Source organism: Pongo abelii, chromosome 12 (assembly GCF_028885655.2).
Source record: "Pongo abelii isolate AG06213 chromosome 12, NHGRI_mPonAbe1-v2.0_pri, whole genome shotgun sequence".
Classification (NCBI taxonomy): domain Eukaryota; kingdom Metazoa; phylum Chordata; class Mammalia; order Primates; family Hominidae; genus Pongo; species Pongo abelii.
In genome coordinates this window covers 100,954,967-100,964,925 of record NC_071997.2, presented here as the reverse complement: position 1 = coordinate 100,964,925, position 9,959 = coordinate 100,954,967, and the positions used below count along the sequence as shown (strand labels likewise).

The window sequence follows — 9,959 nt, the reverse complement described above, 5'->3', positions numbered from 1 at the left end:
TTCTTTTATTTCTGGTTACACCAGCCAATTATCTCCTAACCTCATCTCTTTCTTGTAATACTTTCCCAAAATGCAGCAAATGGAAACCAACATGCAATAACATTTTGGCTCTTTATAGTCATATCCCCCAGAGCTGCTGGCTCAGTAGGGCCATGGCCTACTTCCCAAGATATTACAGGAAACAGTTGTACCAAATACTTTACCAGTCTATACCATAGATCTGCCATCTCTGCAGCCCCGAATATCAGTTTCCTCACTCTCCAGTATTCAACTATTAAGCCAATAACATATTTTAGGGTTACAGCAGCAATCCCCTTTAAATTCCTTATATAGACTAGGCTATGCTCTAGTGAAAATTAAAACTCCCAAATTTCAGTATCTTAAAAGTATATTTATTGTTCATGCCACAACCCAGTGAGGGGTAAGCAGCTCTCCTCTAAGTGATGGTTCAGTCTTCTTCCATGCTGGGCATCCCCTATTTTCAACAATGTGCCATCCAGTTGACAACAAGGGGAGAAAAAAAATGAGAAGGCACATTCATTCTTAACTGTCTCAACTGGAAATGTCATCTCATTTCTGCTTACATTCTATTGGCAAGAATTAGTCATACTGCCACACACTGACTCAAAGGCCCTGGAAAATGTAGTTTACCTGTGGATCTAGGAAGAGGAAATGAATTTGGAAAGATTGATTCGGTCAGCCATACATAAAACCCCACTGTAACATAATAAGTTGGGTACAAAATATTCAATAACAAAAAATTTAGTATTACCTTGATACAAGATTAAATAAATTAACAGAGTGAGTCTATCCAGCAATCCAACTGGTAATTCCAGGGCTCCAGTGGCACAATCTGAATCTGTCTAGGTCTCTGTTGCAGTTTGGCACTCTAGGTGGTGGTTTTCTTCTCCAAGTTAAATATGATGGGGATTTTGAGAACAAGGTGGGGTGGAGGACAGAAGTCAATTTTGTTATATCCAAATTCATGTTATCATAGAATATACTGTCATGGACTTTTGCTATATTTTGAAAATGTGACCCAGTTGATTCTAATGTAACATCACTTTCGTTATTGAGAGTCATGACAGGAGATTACATTTTCAAAGGTACAGACCTATTTTGGTATATATTCCAGTTACTATCACTACATAACAAACCACCACAAAATTTCATAGCTTTAAAAATGTAGCATTTATTTTGCTCAGAAATCTAAAATTTGGAAAAAGCAATGCCCCATGAGCACAGGGTTCAGTTGGACCCACAGCATGTAAGAGCTTACGGAGACTCATACGAAGTACAAGGTAAATGTGTTACGTCTATGACTGAGTAACGGGAGCACTGAAACCCCCAAACTTTACATTCAAACCAAATCCTGCTATAAATGCAGAAAGAAGACAAAGACATTCTAAGAAACACAATCAAGAAATCCTACCATTTCCTTTCTTATTCATGTTACTTTCCTATATTAGCCAACCACTTATGCTGGAAATGAATAACATAGAAAGAAAGGGAAAGATAGGACAGGCCATAATTTCTTTTCCTTTCTGTAACTTCCTTACTTATCAATAAATAACAAGTAGAAACTATGGGAAGAACATGCACCTATTAAGAAATGAAATAAGGCCAGGCGTGGTGGTCATGCCTGTAATCCCAGCACTTAGGGAGGCTGAGGTGGGCGGATCACGAGGTCAGGAGTTCGAGACCAGCCTGACCAACATGGTGAAACTCCATCTCTACTAAAAATGCAAAAATTAGCCAGGCATGGTGGTATGCACCTCTTATCCCAGCTACTCAGGGGCCTGAGGCAGGAGAATCACTTAAACCGAGGAGGTGAAGGTTGCAGTGAGCTGCAGCCTGGGCAACAAAGCAAGACTCTGTCTCAAAAAAAGAAGCAAGATGGCCAAATTGGAACAGCTCCAGTCTACAGCTCCCAGCGTGAGTGATGCAGAAGACGGGTGATTTCTGCATTTCCAACTGAGGTACCGGGTTCATCTCACTGGGGCTTGTCGGACAGTGGGTGCAGGACAGTGGGTGCAGCCCACCAAGTGTAAGCCAAAGCAGGGCGAGGCATCGCCTCACCCAGGAAGTGCAAAGGGTCAGAGAATTCCCTTTCCTAGCCAAGGGAAGCTGTGACAGATGGCACCTGGAAAATCGAGTCACTCCCACCCTAATACTGTGCTTTTCCAACAGTCTTAGCAAATGGCACACCAGGAGATTATATCCCGTGCCTGGCTCGGAGGGTCCCATGCCCACAAAGCCTCCCTCTTTGCTAGCACAGCAGTCTAAGATCGAACTGCAAGGCAGCAGCGAGGCTGGGGGTGGGGCGCCCGCCATTGCTGAGGCTTGAGTAGGTAAACAAAGCAGCCGGGAAGCTCAAACTGGGTGGAACGCACTGCAGCTCAAGGAGGCCTGCCTGCCTCTGTAGACTCCACCTCTGGGGGCAGGGTATAGCCAAACAAAAGGCAGCAGAAACCTCTGCAGACTTAAATGTCCCTGTCTGACAGCTTTGAAGAGAGTAGTGGTTCTCGCAGCACGGAGTTTGAGATCTGAGAACGGACAGACTGCCTCCTCAAGTGAGTCCCTGATCCCTGAGTAGCCTAACTGGGAGGCACCCCCCAGTAGGGGCAGACTGACACCTCACACGGCCAGGTACCCCTCTGAGATGAAGCTTCTAGAGGAATGATCAGGCAGCAACATTTGCTGTTCAGCAATATTCACTGTTCTGCAGCCTCTGCTGCTGATACCCAGGCAAACAGGTCTGGAGTAGACCTCCTGCAAACTCCAACAGATGTGCAGCTGAGGGTCCTGAGTGTTAGAAGGAAAACTAACAAACAGAAAGGACATCCACACCAAAACTCCATCTGTACATCACCATTATCAAACACCAAAGCTAGATAAAACCAAAAAGATGGGGAAAAAACAGAGCAGAAAAGCTGAAAATTATAAAAATCAGAGCACCTCTACCCCTCCAAAGGAACACAGCTCCTCGCCAGCATGGAACAAAGCTGGACAGAGAATGACTTTGACAAGTTGAGAGAAGAAGGCTTCAGATGATCAAACTTCTCTGAGCTAAAGGAGGAAGTGTGAACCCAAAGCAAAGGAGCTAACAACCTTGAAAAAAGATTAGATGAATGGCTAACTAGAATAACCAGTGTACAGAAATCCTTAAATGACCTGATGGAGCTGAAAACCATGGCACAAGAACTACGTGATGAATGCACAAGCTTCAGCAGCTGATTCAATCAAGTGGAAGAAAGGGTATCAGTGACTGAAGATCAAATGAATGAAATGAAGCAAGAAGAGAAGTTTAAAGAAAAAAGAGTAAAAAGAAATGAACAAAGCCTCCAAGAAATATGGGACTATGTGAAAAGACCAAATCTACATCTGATTGGTGTACCTGAAAGTGACAGGGAGAATGGAACCAAGTTGGAAAACACTCTGCAGGATATTATCCAGGAGAACTTCCACAACCTAGCAAGGCAGGCCAACATTCAAATTCAGAAAATACAGAGAACACCACAGAGATGCTCCTCAAGAAAAGCAACTCCACGACACATAATTGTCAGATTCACCAAAGTTCAAATGAAGGAAAAAATGTTAAGGGCAGCCAGAGAGAAAGGTCGGGTTACCCACAAAGGGAAGCCCATCAGACTAACAGCTGATCTCTCGGCAGAAACTCTACAAGCCAGAATAGAGTGGGGGCCAATATTCAACATTCTTAAAGAAAAGAATTTTCAACCCAGAATTTCATATCCAGCCAAACTGAGCTTCATAAGTGAAGGAGAAATAAAATCCTTTACAGACAACCAAATGCTGAGAGATTTTGTCACCACCAGGCCTGCCCTACAACAGCTCATGAAGGAAGCACTAAACATGGAAAAGAACAACCGGTACCACCCATTGCAAAAACATGCCAAATTGTAAAGACCATCGATGCTAGGAAGAAACTGCATCAACTAACGAGCAAAATAACCAGCTAACATCATAATGACAGGACCAAATTCACATATAATAATATTAACCTTAAATGTAAATGGGCTACATGCTCCAATTAAAAGACACAGACTGGCAAATTGGATAAAGAGTCAAGAACCATTGGTGTGCTTTATTCAGGAGACCCATCTCACATGCAAAGACACACACAGGCTCAAAATAAAGGGATGGAGGAAGATCTACCAAGCAAATGGAAAACAAAAAAAGGCAAGGGTTGCAATCCTAGTCTCTGATAAAACAGACTTTAAACCAACAAAGATCAAAAGAGGCAAAGAAGGCCATTACATAATGGTAAAGGGATCAATTCAACAAGAAGAGCTAACTACCCTAAATATATATGCACCCAATAAAGGAGCACCCAGATTCATAAAGCAAGTCCTTAGAGACCTACAAAGAGACTTAGACTCCCACACAATACTAATGGGAGACTTTAAAACCCCACTGTCAACATTAGACAGATGAACGAGACAGAAAGTTAACAAGGATATCCAGGAATTGAACTCAGCTCTGCACCAGGCGGACCTAATAGACATCTACAGAACTCTCCACCCCAAATCAACACAATATACATTCTTCTCAGCACCACATCGCACTTATTCCAAAATTGCCCTCATAGTTGGAAGTAAAGCACTCCTCAGCAAATGTGAAAGAACAGAAATTATAACGAACTCTCTCTCAGGCCACAGTGCAATCAAACTAGAACTCAGGATTAAGAAACTCACTCAAAACCACTCAGCTACATGGAAACTGAACAACCTGCTCCTGAATGACTACTGGGTACATAATGAAATGAAGGCAGAAATAAAGATGTTCTTTAAAACCAATGCGAACAAAGACACAACATACCAGAATCTCTGGGACACATTTAAAGCAGTGTGTAGAGGGAAATTTATAGCACTAAATGCCCACAAGAGGAAGCAGGAAAGATCTAAAATTGACACCCTAACATCACCATTAAAAGAACTAGAGAAGCAAGAGCAAACACATTCAAAAGCTAGCAGAAGGCAAGAAATAACTAAAATCAGAGCAGAACTGAAGGAGATAGAGACACAAAAATCCCTTCAAAAAATCAATGAATCCAGGAGCTGGTTTTTTGAAAAGATCAACAAAATTGATAGACCGCTAGCAAGACTAACAAAGAAGAAAAGAGAGAAGAACCAAATAGACGCAACAAGAAATGATAAAGGGGATATCACCACAGATCCCACAGAAATACAAACTACCATCAGAGAATACTATAAACATCTCTACGTAAATAAACTAGAAAATCTAGAAGAAATGGATAAATTCTTGGACACATACACCCTCCCAAGACTAAACCAGGAAGAAGTTGAATCCCTGAATAGACCAATAACAGGCTCTGAAATTGAGGCAATAATTAATAGCTTACCAACCAAAAAAAAAGTCCAGGACCAGATGGATTCACAGCCGAATTCTACCAGAGGTACAAGGAGGAGCTGGTACCATTCCTTCTGAAACTATTCCAATCAATAGAAAAAAGAGGGAATGCTCCCTAACTCATTTTACGAGGCCAGCATCAAAAAAGCCTGGCAGAGACACAACAAAAAAAGAGAATTTTAGACAAATAACCCTGATGAATATCAATGCAAAAATCATCAATAAAATACTGGCAAACCGAATACAGCAGCACATCAAAAAGCTTATCCACCATGATCAAGTGGGCTTCATCCTTGGGATGCAAGGCTGGTTCAACACACCCAAATCAATAAACATAATCCAGCATATAAACAGAACCGAAGACAAAAACCACAGGATTATCTCAATAAATGCAGAGAAGGCCTTCAACAAAATTCAACAGCCCTTCATACTAAAAACTCTCAATAAATTCGGTATTGATGGGACATATCTCAAAATAATAAGAGCTATTTATGACAAACCCACAGCCAATATCATACTGAATGGGCAAAAACTGGAAGCATTCCCTTTGAAAACTGGCACAAGACAGGGATGCCGTCTCTCACTACTCCTATTCAACATAGAGTTGGAAGTTCTGCCCAGGGCAATCAGGCAAGAGAAAGAAATAAAAGGTATTCAATTAAGAAAAGAGGAAGTCAAATTGTCCCTGTTTGCAGATTACATGATCGTATATTTAGAAAACCCCATCATCTCAACCCAAAATCTCCTTAAGCTGATAAGCCACTTCAGCAAAGTCTCAGGATACAAAATCAATGTGCAAAAATCACAAGCATTCTTATACACAAACAACAGACAAACGAGAGAGCCAAATCATGAGTGAACTCCCATTCACAATTGCTTCCAAGAGAATAAAATACCTAGGAATCCAACTTACAAGGGATGTGAAGGACCTCTTCAAGGAGGATCACAAACCACTGCTCAACGAAACAAAAGAGGACACAAACAAATGAAAGAACATTCCATGCTCATGGATAGGAAGAATCAATATCATGAAAATGGCCATACTGCCCAAGGTAATTTACAGATTCAATGCCATCCCCATCAAGCTACCAATGACTTTCTTCACAGAATTGGAAAAAACTACTTTAAAGTTCATATGGAACCAGAAAAGAGCCCACGTTACCAAGACAATCCTAAGCAAAAGGAACAAAGCTGGAGGCATCACACTACCTGACTTCAAACTATACTACAAGGCTACAGTAACCAAAACAGCATGGTACTGGTAGCAAAACAGAGATATAGACCAATGGAACAGAACAGAGCCCTCAGAAATAATACCACACATCTACAACCATCTGATCTTTGACAAACGTGACAAAAACAAGAAATGGGGAAAGGATTCCCTATTTAATAAATGGTGTTGGGAAAACTGGCTAGCCATATGTAGAAAGCTGAAACTGGATCCCTTCCTTACATCTTATACAAAAATCAATTCAAGATGGATTAAAGACTTAAATGTTAGACCTAAAACCATAAAAACCCTAGAAGAAAACCTAGGCATTACCATTCAGGACATAGGCATGGGCAAGGACTTCATGTCTAAAACACCAAAAGCAATGGCAACAAAAGCCAAAATTAACAAATGGGATATAATTAAACTAAAGAGCTTCTGCACAGCAAAAGAAATTACTACTGGAGTGAACAGGCAACCTATGGAATGGAAAAAAATTTTTGCAATCTACTCATCTGACAAAGGGCTAATATCCAGAATCTACTAAGAACTCAAACAATTTTACAAGAAAAAAACAACCCCATCAAAAAGTGGGCAAAGGATATGAACAGACACTTCTCAAAAGAAGACATTTATGCAGCCAAAAGACACATGAAAAAATGTTCATCATCACTGGTCATCAGAGAAATGCAAATCAAAACCACAATGAGATACCATCTCACACCAGTTAGAATGGCAATCATTAAAAAGTCAGGAAACAACAGGTGCTGGAGAGGATGTGGAGAAATAGGAACACTTTTACACTGTTGGTGGGACTGTAAACTAGTTCAACCATTGTGGAAGTCAGTGTGGTGATTCCTCAGGGATCTAGAACTAGAAATACCATTTGACCCAGCCATCCCATTACTGGGTATATACCCAAAGGACTATAAATCATGCTGCTATAAAGACACATGGACACGTATGTTTATTGCAGCACTATTCACAATAGCAAAGACTTGGAACCAACCCAAATGTCCAACAATGATAGACTGGATTAAGAAAATGTGGCACATATACACCATGGAATACTATGCAGCCATAAAAAATGATGAGTTCACGTCCTTTGTAGGGACATGGATGAAATTGGAAATCATCATTCTCAGTAAACTATCGCAAGGACAAAAAACCGAACACCGCATGTTCTCACTCATAGGTGGGAACTGAACAGTGAGAACACTTGGACACAGGAATGGGAACATCACACACTGGGGCCTGTCATGGGATGGGGGGAGGGGGGAGGGATAGCATTAGGAGATATACCTAGTGTAAATGACGAGTTAATGGGTGCAGCACACCAACATGGCACATGTATACATACGTAACAAACGTGCATGTTGTGCACATGTACCCTAGAACTTAAAGTATAATTTTAAAAAAAAAGAAAGAAAGAAAGAAAAGAAATAAGGCCGGGCACGGTGGCTCATGCCTGTAATCCCAGCTCTTTGGGAGGCCAAGGTGGGCAGATCACTCAAGGTCAGGAGTTTGAGACCAGCCTGGTCAACATGGTGAAACTCCATCTCTGTAAAAATACAAAAATTAGCCGGGTATAGTTGCGTGCACCTGTAATCTTAGCTGCTCAGGAGGCTGAGGCTGGAGAATCACTTGAACCCAGGAGGTGGAGGCTACAGTGAGCCAAGGCGAGATTGTGCCACTGCACTCCAGCCTGGGCAACAGAGCCAGATTCCATCTCAAAAATAAAATTTAAAAAAAAGGAAATGAAAAAAGACAATTGAGTTTGTTTTGTGCATCATTTCCACTGTTCTAGTAAGAATAAAATGTGTATCCATGTAGGAGCCACAAAAATAGGAACTATAGTTTTGGTGATTCCACATATTAGTTAAATGTTCTTATGTTTGCATATAAAACAGGCATTATACACTAGCAAAATGAGTAATAAAATACATACTAATAATTTAAATTTTCAATTTTTCTTTACCTATAAAGATATTAAATAGCAAATTAAAACCATCATAACAGGTCAACAAAAAGACTGAAAGTAAAAAGACAGTTATATTTTTGTCCAAGAGTGATACTTTTTCCTAATTTTTGAATAACAATTCTGCATTTTCATTTTGCACTGTGTCCCACAACTTCCATAGCTTGCCCTTACTGGTAATTGCCTATCTAACAACTGTCTCTCACTTTATTCTTCCTAAGAGAACCTCATTTTTATTCACTTTCCTTTTCCAAGGGACCATCTGCTTCAGGTGTGGTGATCTTTAGCCTCAGTTCCAGCCCTAGGCGATATTTTCCCACTGGTGAAACCCAATTATCTGGTATCTTCCCTACTGCTACCTAACCAGCATGACTTATCTCCCTTTCCCATTGCACTTTTATCCCAATAATATTTATCACCACTTTACCCATTTGGTTCTTTTTTATCTCTTCCCACTAGAATATAAGCTGTATGATTTTTACCTGTTTTGCCATCTGAGGTTTCCTAGCTCTAGCGACACATAATAGACATTCAATAAATATATGAAGAGTGAACAAATGAATTAATTCTTCTTGCCAATGCTTGGATTAGGACAAAAAGACATGAAGTGTGACATGGCTTTTGTGAAAGGTTTTAGTTACTGGTTTAAAAAAATGCAAGAAAAGTGACATTCACTCCGTTTCCACTGGATATTGTCATATCTCACTGAGGCCTGGATCTTCAGTAGCCTCTTACAACCACAAAGGGAGCGAACAGAAAAAAAAAGAGAGAGGGAGTAGTCAACATGCTGAAAATAGCAGAGTGGAAGATGAAAAAAAACTGGGCCCTTGATAACATCTTTGAGTCACTGAATTAACTGACCCCGGAGCCACTCTATCTTGGGACTTCTTGTGAGGTAAGACATTTCTTTACTGTTTCCAACTACCTTGAATACTTACAGTTGAAAACATTCTGATACAACCATCCCTCTCCCTGTTGCACTTGAAAAGATTCTTCAGGCCAGGCGCGGTGCCTCAGGTCTGTAATCCCAGCACTTTGTGAGGCAGAGGCAGGCGGATCACGGGAGGTGGAGACCAGCCTGGCCGATATGGCAAAACCCCGTCTCTACTAAAAATACAAAAAAAAAAAGTATCCAGGCATGGTGGTGGGCGCCTATAATCCCAGCTACTTGGGAGGCTGAGGCAGGAGAATTGGTTGAACCTGGGAGGCGGAGGTGGCAGTGAGCCAAGATGGCGCCACTGTACTCCAGCCTGGGCGGCAGAGTGAGACTACATCTCAATTAAAAAAAAAAAAAAAAAAAAGGCCAGGCGCAGTGGCTCACACCTGTAATCCCAGCACTTTGGGAGGCCGAGGCAGGTGGATCACCTGAGGTCAGGAGTT

The 9,959-nt window shown here is 41.1% G+C and overlaps 1 long non-coding RNA gene across 1 annotated transcript; it reads right to left on the bottom strand.

Annotated features, from left to right (window-relative positions):
- Positions 1-369: 369 nt before the first annotated feature.
- Positions 370-9,717, bottom strand: LOC112132004 (uncharacterized). The gene is made up of 4 exons (XR_002913810.2): positions 9,518-9,717; positions 773-904; positions 652-659; positions 370-464 (listed from the first exon to the last, which is right to left on the bottom strand). It is a non-coding gene; the product is annotated as an uncharacterized LOC112132004 (long non-coding RNA).
- Positions 9,718-9,959: the final 242 nt, after the last annotated feature.